A 10,976-nucleotide genomic window follows, 5' to 3' on the forward strand; every position below is an offset into this window, starting at 1 on the left:
CCACCCTCTACAACGTTGTAGGTGCCTTGACAGCGTTCACACTTAATCCCCTCCTCGACCCTATGGTGTCTCCAGTCGTTCAACCTCTACGCCGTATTCCACTGACTTTACGTGAGGAGGTCACTAAGGATCTACAGAAGCAGCTGGAGGATGGATTCATTGAGCCGGTGGATGCCTTTCCATGGGTGTCCAACTTGGTCATCGCTTAAAAGAAGTCTGGAGAGCTGCGGGTCTGCTTGGATCTGAGAGCGGCCAACAAGGCCGTCATACCTGATCGGTACCCACTGCCGACCATGGAGGAACTGACCACTCACTTCTATGGGTCAACAGTCTTCACAAAGCTGGACTTTCGCAAGTTCCCCTACACCCAGAGAGGGAGTTCCCTCTACACCTCAGTTTGGCCCCCAGCTGTTTCCAGAAGATAATGGCCACCATCCTTGCCGGGGTCTCTGGAGTAGCTGTCTACTTGGACAACATTGTCATCCATGGCCCCAACACTACCGTCCATGATGAACATCTGCAAGCAGCCTTCGCAGCGCTCAGCCAATACAACCTCGCACTCAACACTGAGAAGTGCCTGTTCTCAGTGCCAGAGATTGACTTTGTCAGGTTCCGCATGTCAGCCCTAGGGCTCTCACCGCTGCAGTCAAGCGTGGAAGCCATCCATCATGTCCCAGAACCGACATCTGCTACACAACTTGCCTCATTTCTGCAAATAACGGGTTATTATATGTGCTTCCTGCCCCAGTACTTGGCCATCACTTCCCCTCTGCTTCAGCTGTTGAAGGAGGTGTACTGGGTCTGGACACCCGACTGTGCACAGGCTGTCCACTCTCTCAAATAACTGCTGACCACTTCACCTGTCCTGGCCAACTTTAAACTCACCTGGTCACCTGTGACACGTCAGCCACAGCTGTGGAAGCGGTCCTCTTTCAGCTTCAGGACGGTGTCGCATCTTGCGCTTTGAGCCCCACTGAACAGAAGTACTCAGTTGGAGAGAGGGAGGCACTAACATGCGTCTGGGCCTGTGAGCGGTTGCACATTTACCTCTACGCACCGACCACCAGGCCCTCACAGCCTTGATGTCTACCTCCGAGTCGGGTCACAAGCCCCTCCGCATGTACGATGGTCAGACTGCCTCCAACAGTATAACTTTAAGCTGCAGTTTACGCTGGGCAGGGACGTGGTAGCCAACCTCCTTTCGCGCTCAGTTCCCCCAGACTCCACCTGTGCTCAGGTTGACTCCAAGGACGACCTCATCCAGCTCCCTCACTCACCTCTCCCAGACACAGTGTCGCTCAAGATCTGACCCAAGAATCAGCCAACGACCCCATCTTCACGACCTTGCGGGAATACATAGCCAATCATTGGCCGGCACAGCTCCCGTCGGAACTCCAACCATATGCCAAGTTTCGAAAATGAGCTGTCATGCTGGAATGAAACATGTCAGGCTCGCGGAAACTGCACCGTCATACCAAGCAGCCTCAGCGGACGTGTGTTGGCCATGGCTCATGAGGGCAACCTTGGCTTTGGGAAGCAGAAGCAGAGAGGCTAGTACGTGACTGTGCTCCATGCCTTGTCAGTGGAAAGACCTCCGCCACCACCACTGCAGCCACTGGCCTGGCCCTCCCGTCCATGGGAACATATCCAACTGGACATCTGCGGTGAACTCTACAATGTGCCACATCACAAACGCTTCTTGGTGGTTGCGTATGACCTACATTCAAAATGGCCAGAGGTCACACCCATGGGTTCTGTCACATCAGGGGCCATCATAAACTCCCTGGAAATGCTCTTTTCTCGCTGGGGACTGCCTGCAACTCTGACCACGAACAATGGCTCTCAGTTGGTTTTGGCCGACTTCAGCTCTTACATCTAATGCAAGGGGATCAAGCGGGGGGGGTAGAGAAGTTCAATCAAATCCTGAAATATGGACCTAGAGCTCACCTCAAGGTGGCTCCTACACTGAGTCCTTGTCGCAAACTCTGCTGCACTACAGAGCTGCTCACCACTCCACCACTGGAGTCTCTCCTGTCAAGCTGATGTTAGGACGTGAACTAGAGCTGCCCCTACACAGACTCCGTCCCGCTATTGGCAACCCGACAGCCTCGACAGCCAAAGCAGCAGTGCAAAGCCAACAGCGTAAAAGTGAGGAGCGCTACATGAAAAGAAAGAGAACACAGCTTCCTGGAATCCAAGTGAGGTAAGGGTTCAACAACCACAACGTGCAGACAAGCTCTGCACCTTCTTGTCAACACCGTGTCAAGTTCAATGTCAGCTGGGCCCAGCAACATTTCATCTGACTAACGGCTCCCTCTGGCATGCCAGCCGACTGAGGAAGGTGCCACCTCCTGCATCTCCCCACTCTGCCATTGATGCCACCTTGAGTGGTTCACTACCGGTGGCACACGCTCCCTTGGCCCCAACTGAAGTACAAGTGCCAGCCCCACAGTCAACTGTTGCTGTCGCTGCAGCACCCATTCTGCGGCCTGTAAGAGTGCGCTCTCGACCTGCTCACCTTCAAGACTTTATCACCTCCTTTCATGCCTAGTTTAAAAGAGGGGAAATGTTGTGTTTATATGTTCTTTATCGGAAATTACTAGGTGATTTGGTAGTTCTATTTCCGTCGTATTTTGAGATCCTGCTCGTTGAAATAAACGTTAGCATCAACTGAGAACAAGTGTTTGTTTTTTTAAACATAAATTATAGGCCTATCCAACAGCGGTGGGAGGGATGAACAATGAAGCAGGGGTTTTATGCAAGTGTCTGCGGGAGGCTGCTGGTGGGAGGAGAGGCAACTCAAGGACCACTACTGCATGCGCAAACCAGCTAATCTGTGGCCCTGTTTGAATGGGGGGAAAAAAAGTATTTGATCCCCTGCTGATTTTGTACGTTTGCCCACTGACAAAGAAAGGATCAGTCTATAATTTTAATGGTAGGTTTATTTGAACACTGAGAGACAGAATAACAACAAAAATATCCAGAAAAACACATCAAAAATTGTATAAATTGATTTGCATTTTAATGAGGGAAATGAGTATTTGACCCCCTCTCAATCAAAAAGATTTCTGGCTCCCAGGTGTCTTTTATACAGGTAACGAGCTGAGATTAGGAGCACACTCTTAAAGGGAGTGCTCCTAACCGCAGCTTGTTACCTGTAAAAAAGACACCTGTCCACAGAAGCAATCAATCAGATTCCAACCTCTCCACCATGGCCAAGACAAAAGAGCTCTCCAAGGATGTCAGGGACAAGATCGTAGACCTACACAAGGCTGGAATGGGCTACAAGACCATCGCCAAGCAGCTTGGTGAGAAGGTGACAACATTTGGTGCGATTATTCTCAAATGGAAGAAACACAAAAGAACTGTCAATATCCCTCAGCCTGGGGATCCATGCAAGATCTCACCTAGTGGAGTTGCAATGATCATGAGAATGGTGAGGAATCAGCCCAGAACTACACGGGAGGATCTTGTCAATGATCTCAAGGCAGCTGGGACCATAGTCACCAAGAAAATAATTGGTAACTACGCCGTGAAGGACTGAAATCCTGCAGCGCCCGCAAGGTCCCCCTGCTCAATAATACATATACATGCACAGCTGAAGTTTGCCAATGAACATCTGAATGACTCAGAGGACAACTGGTGAAAGTGTTGTGTTCAGATGAGACCAAAATGGAGCTCTTTGACATCAACTCAACTCGCCGTGTTTGGAGGAGGAGGAATGCTGCCTATGACTCCAAGAACACCATCTCCACCGTCAAACATGGAGGTGGAAACATTATGCTTTGGGGGTGTTTTTCTGCTAAGGGGACAGGACAACTTCACCGCATCAAAGGGACGATGGACGGGGCCATGTACCGTCAAATCTTGGGTGAGAACCTCCTTCCCTCAGCCAGGGCATTGAAAATGGGTCGTGGATGGGTATTCCAGCATGGCAATGACCCAAAACACACAGCCAAGGCAACAAAGGAGTGGCTCAAGAAGAAGCACATTAAGGTCCTGGAGTGGCCTAGCCAGTCTCCAGACCTTAATCCCATAGAAAATCTGTGGAGGGAGCTGAAGGTTCGAGTTGCCAAACGTCAGCCTCGAAACCTTAATGATTTGGAGAAGATCTGCAAAGAGGAGTGGGACAAAATCCCTCCTGAGATGTGTGCAAACCTGGTGGCCAACTACAAGAAACGTCTGACCTCTGTGATTGCCAACAAGGGTTTTGCCACCAAGTACTAAGTCATGTTTTGCAGAGGGGTGAAATACTTATTTCCCTCATTAAAATGCATATCATTTTATAACATTTTTGACATGAGTTTTTCTGGATTTTTTGTTGTTGTTATTCTGTCTCTCACTGTTCAAATAAACCTACTATTAAAATTATAGACTGATCATTTCTTTGTAAGTGGGCAAATGTACAAAATCAGCAGGGGATCAAATACTTTTTGCCCCCACTGTATTAATGGATGTATTCTCCCTTTCTTTAAATAATCATTGATCTTAATATTGTCATATTAGAGAATTGATGATAGGCTATAAAGAAATAATCACTGATCTGACATGACTTGGTTGGAAACCTAGCCTAATATCTCCTTTCACTATTCATCTATTGGTCTTCAAGGATGGGAGGAATGAAGGATGCATAGATTTACCCAAAACAATTATTTTCCACGCAATCTGTAAGGCCTATGAGGCTACTTCATCGGAAGCGTAGTCTACATAAAACACCATGCCATGATGCATAAATGTCTAAGTTAACCGTTCGTTTCGACATATAGGCTGCTGGTCTAGCTGTAACTATCTAAAATATACTATGCATGGTGTTGGCATACGCAGGAGATTGAGGATGGCGTTGTAGCAACTCCATGTCTCTTCACAGTCTGGCAACGCACCATGGCCGTTAGAATGGTTATCGCTTTGGGGATACCGTGTGTGTGTGTTTGTGTGACGCCTGTTTGAACAAGTGTATTAGACCCCCCCCCCCCACACACACACACACACACACACACATACAACCCAGCTGTCTCTACCTACAGTGTGTATGTAACCAAATGAACTTGGATGAAATACCTCATCCAAGACTAGTATGGTTCCACCTGAAAATAAAATGTGGCACAACCTCTTCCAGGTCCTAATAGGCCTACTTATAATAATGTGGTTATTATGTGCTAAAATAGAAAGGATTTCCTTGTTAGATAATTCTAAAGTATAGTTACACCAGGTCATCTGACTGCAGGCATTTTCCATCGGTGGTGGCACAGCAACAGGGAGCCAGGGAGACATGCAGTTAACCAAATCTCCTACTTTAATCTTGAAATATAACTGCCACTTGACTTTATTCTCAAAATTACATTTTGAGTTTGTTCTCAAAATATTCCCTCTTTTTTGAAAGTACAATCATGCAAAAAATAAAACAATCCAAGTACCATCACCCTTTGCCATTTTTTTTTCTTCACTTGACCCTAATATTCTTCCATAGAACTGGTTTACAAGCAACACTTCATTACTTCATGGATTTGACCACTCTAAAATACATGAAAATGCAGTTATTGACATTACAGGTTGATGAAACTTTGCATGAGAGGCTAATGTCGGCATAAATGATTCGGGAGACAGGCGCAGGAATGCGTAATATTTTTTTTTATTAAGCCCAAATTCCGGCGTGCCGTGTAAAGGCACGGGACGAAGACCAAACAGACACGTAACAACACACAGGGTAGAAACCCAAAACAAAAGAGCGAGGAGTACCGTGAATAAATAACACACGTGCACAATGATTAACACACGGGACGAGACCCGTAATCATCTGAGCAATCCACAATGGCACGAAAGCCAAAACACACAGCACAGGTACTCACACGCACCAACAGACATTGTACCAATAATCGACAGCCCATTGGAAACCAAAGGGCACACTTATACTAACCTGTTAGGGCTAGGGGGCAGTATTGACACGGCTGGATAAAAAACATACCCGATTTAATCTGGTTACCACTCCTACCCAGTAACTAGAATATGCATATACTTATTACATATGGATAGAAAACACCCTAAATTTTCTAAAACTGTTTGAATGGTGTCTGTGAGTATAACAGAACTCAAATGGCAGGTCAAAACCTGAGAGATTCCTTTACAGGAAGTGGCCTGTCTGACCATTTCTTGAACTTGTTTTCCATCTCTATCATTTACTAAGGATCTCTGCTCTAACGTGACACTTCCCACGTCTTCCATAGGCTCTCAGAGCCCGGGAAAAAACAGAATGTCGTCATTCCAGCCCCAGGCTGAAACACATTATCGCCTTTCTCAAGTGGCCGATCAAGGGACACTGGCTTATGCGCGTGACCCCGACCGCCCCCGCCTTTGGGATTTTTTCCTCTGTTTGCCGAAAAGGAGATTCCCTGTCGGAATATTATCGCTTTTCTACGAGAAAAATGTCGTAAAAATTGATTTTAAACAGCGGTTGACATGCTTCGAAGTACGGTAATGGAATACTTAGAATTTTATTGTCACGAATTGCGCCATGCGCGCGACACTTCTTTACTATTTCGGATAGTGTCTGGAACGCATCGAACAAAACGCCGCTATTCGGATATAACGATGGATTATTTTGGACCAAACCAACATTTGTTATTGAATTAGCAGTCCTGGGTGTGTATTCTGACGAAGACAACAAAAGGTAATCAAACTTTTATAATAGTAAATATGATTATGGTGAGTGCTAAACTTGCCGGGTGTCTAAATAAGCGAGCCCGTGATGCCTGGGCTATGTACTTAGAATATTGCAAAATGTGCTTTCACCAAAAGCTATTTTAAAATCGGACATATCGAGTGCATAGAGGAGGTCTGTATCTATAATTCTTAAAATAATTGTTATGCTTTTTGTGAACGTTTATCGTAAGTAATTTAGTAAAATGTTAGCGAATTCCCGGAAGTTTGCGGGGGGTATGCTAGTTCTGAACGTCACATGCTAATGTAAAAAGCTGGTTTTTGATATAAATATGAACTTGATTGAACAAAACATGCATGTATTGTATAACATAATGTCCTAGGGTTGTCATCTGATGAAGATCATCAAAGGTGAGTGCTGCATTTAGCTGTCTTCTGGGTTTTGGTGACATTATATGCTGGCTTGAAAAATGGGTGTCTGATTATTTCTGGCTTGGTACTCTGCTGACATAATCTAATGTTTTGCTTTCGTTGTAAAGCCTTTTTGAAATCGGACAGTGTGGTTAGATTAACGAGAGTCTTGTCTTTAAATGGCTGTAAAATAGTCATATGTTTGAGAAATTGAAGTAATAGGATTTTTAAGGTTTTGAAAATCGCGCCACAGGATAGCAGTGGCTGTTACGTAGGTGGGACGAATTCGTCCCGCCTAGCCTAGAGAGGCTAAGTACTAATCAGTGGGAATGGGGGACAGGTGTGCGTAATGAAAGTTCCGGAGGGATCCGTGACAGTACCTAACCCCCTTGACGTGCTGCACTAGCAGCGGAACGACACCGGCCTCGAGGACGATCACAGGAACGCAGTGCGGGTCGATCAGGACCCGATGCAACTGCCGAAGTTGCATCGTCGTCGGACAGGCCAGTTGCCGCTGCCGAAGTTGCGGGACCGGTTGTGGTGGCGTCGAACGTCCCTGTTGCAGCTGCCGGAGTTGCGCCGGACGGACCAGTCGCAGCGTCGTCGGACGGGCCATTCCCGCTGTCTCCCTTAATGGTCGATTATTTTGTCACGTCGGTATGAAGAATCGGGAGACAGGCACAGGAATGCGTAATATGGGTTTTTATTAAGGTCAAATTACGGCGTGCACAAAGACCAAAAAAACACGTAACAAAACACAGGGTTGAAACCCAAACAAAAGAGCGAGGAGTGCCTCGAATAAATAACACAAGTGCACAATGATTAACACACGGGACGAGACCCGTAATCATTTGCGCAATCCACAATGGCACGAAAGCCAAAACACACATAGGGGAAATAGGAGACAGGTGTGCGTGATGAAAGTTCCAGAGGGATCCGTGACACTAATAAATACACACTCCCAAACAGAATGTATATATCATAATTACAATGAAACAGAATTAACCAGAGAGACCTGGAGGAAAGGTGTTATCACTAACACACAGTACCGAGGGTAACAGTCCACATGTACCCCATAAAATGTAGTCTTACTCCTCCAGTGCCATGTTTGAAACACTTAATCAGTTAATTACAATTATATGGCCTGCTATATGGCTTCATTCACTTTGTCTAACTGACAGTATTAGCCAGAGTCATATATCGAGGCTATATTTGGCTCTGTTATTAGCCAATAGCATCAGCCTCATTCAAAGGACACCGATAAAGGAGATGGAAGTGCTAAAAGGAGCCTCCAAAGTACGAAAACTTGCCTAGGACTCACTGCCTATGTATGGTGTCACTGCAGTGCTTATTCTATGTCATTTTGTTTTATCTATGCAGTCTCATCAAAACCATTTGAGACTCCCAGGATGGAAGAAAAGACTATATTCTTCACTAAGCTGCAGCTTGGACTAGACACAGATCAAGTGCAGCATAACAGTGAAGCAGAACTGCGATCAAGAGCACTAACCCAGGGAGAGCCGTACACCCTACCGTACAGTACACGAAGCCCCATCATCATCATTCATCCCCATTAGGCTGCTGTCTGTCATTAGCTGTGTAGAGGAGGAGGACGTCCTGTATAAGTCATCTCTGATGGGGATAAAGATGTGATGGCCACTTGGCCAGGAAAAAAAACGTCCCTTTACTACTGTGGGAACTCAGAGTCCTTACTGCTGGCTTTAGCACGCACGCACGCACACACACACACACACACACACATACACACACACACACATACACACACACACACACACAGACACACACACACACACACACAGACACACACACACACACACACACACACACACACACACACACACACACACACACACACACACACACACACACACCTCATCTTCCCCCGGGGCTGCTCAAACACTCTCTCTTGGCACAACTCCATGGGGCTAAGTGATTGGCTATCGAATCGCTGTGGGCCTAATCTACTTACCTGGCTGCCTCTGCAGGCGACAGGACAGGGGACATGATGGAACTGGAAGCCTCTGGAAGCCTCTGAAGGTGAACTGCTGTACGGACAGCTAGGGCAGAGGAACCAGGGCAATCACTGAGAGACGAAGACTCAGTTTGGGGTCGAAACATTGTCCTATTAAACACTTTGGGAACATTATACCAGTGTGCGGATTCACTTTATGTTCTACAGCGAAGACCCACAAAGACGTTTCTGTTCAGCAGTATTCTGCATCACTTTAATACTATACTGTGGTATCATTATATAATAGAGTGAGAAAGCACTTATCAGATGTTTTCTATCCTTTGTTATTGCTGTGCTTTTAGATTTACCCACAGGTGTTGACCCTAACAGGTATACACTGAGTGTACAAAACAATAAGAACATAAGACAATTGAGACAATCCATGTCTCAATTGTCTCAAGGCTTAAAAATCCTTCTTCTCCCCTTCATCTACACTGATTGAAGTGGATGTAACAGGTGACATCAATAAGGGATCATAGCTTTCACCTGGATTCACCTGGTCAGTCTATGTGATGGAAAGAACAGCTGTTCCTAATGTTTTGTCCACTCAGTGTAGTATGCTTACTTACTTTCTCGTGTTCTTCTTATTTTTAATTTGTTTTGTTCTACCTTCTGTTCTTTTTAGTATTACATTGTTATTGACTACTGCGTTGTTGGGGTTAGAGTACTTGTGCATCTGACATTCAAACTTGAAACTTGACATTGCCTGCAGTACACTTCATGGCTGAGAATATAGAATATAACTTACAGGACTGTCCTTGCATGTGGGGTGAGAGGGACGAGGTGGACAGATGTTCCCCCCAACAGCCCCACATCCCATCCTTTGCTGTTCTGTACCATAACTCAGTCTGGCTGGCTGTCTGCTGTGGGAGAGAGCAGCGAACGGGGCCTAACCCCAGGAGAGACCAGGCCAGGCTTGGGCAACAGCAGATGACAGACAGACAGACAGACAGACAGACAGACAGACAGACAGACAGACAGACAGACAGACAGACAGACAGACAGACAGACAGACAGACAGACAGACAGACAGACAGACAGACAGACAGACAGACAGACAGACACATGCACTGTCTCCGGTCTCCAACACTATTTGGAGCTGTTTAGCTTAAATAGAATCATATCCAAAGCACCTTAGACTCTCATCGGCGACACCAGGAGTATCACAGATACAGTTGAAGTCAGAAGTTTACATACACTTAGGTTGGAGTCATTAAAACTCGTTTTTCAACCACTCCACAAATGTATTGTTAACAAACTATAGTTTTGGCAAGTCGGTTAGGACATCTACTTTGTGCATGACACAAGTCATTTTTCCAACAATTGTTTACAGACAGATTATTTCACTTATAATTCACTGTATCACAATTCCAGTGGGTCATAAGTTTACTGTGCCTTTAAACAGCTTGGAAAATTCCAGAAAATGATGTCATGGCTCTAGAATCTTCTGATAGGCTAACTGACATCATTTGAGTCAATTGGAGGTGTACCTGTGGATGAATTTCAAGGCCTACCTTCAAACTCAGTGCTTCTTTGCTTGACATCATGGGAAAATCAAAAGAAGTCAGCCAAGACTTCAGAAAAGATATTGTAGACCTCCACAAGTCTGGTTCATCCTTGGGAGCAATTTCCAAAAGCCTGAAGGTACCACGTTCATCTGTACAAACAATAGTACGCAAGTATAAACACCATGGGACCACGCAGCCATCATACTGCTCTGGAAGGAGACGCGTTCTGTCTCCTAGAGATGAACGTACTTTGGTGCGAAAAGTACAAATCAATCCCAGAACAACAGCAAAGGTTCTTGTGAAGATGCTGGAGGAAACAGGTACAAAAGTATCTATATCCACAATAAAACGAGTCCTATATCGACTTAACC

Source organism: Salmo salar, chromosome ssa01 (assembly GCF_905237065.1).
Source record: "Salmo salar chromosome ssa01, Ssal_v3.1, whole genome shotgun sequence".
NCBI lineage: Eukaryota > Metazoa > Chordata > Actinopteri > Salmoniformes > Salmonidae > Salmo > Salmo salar.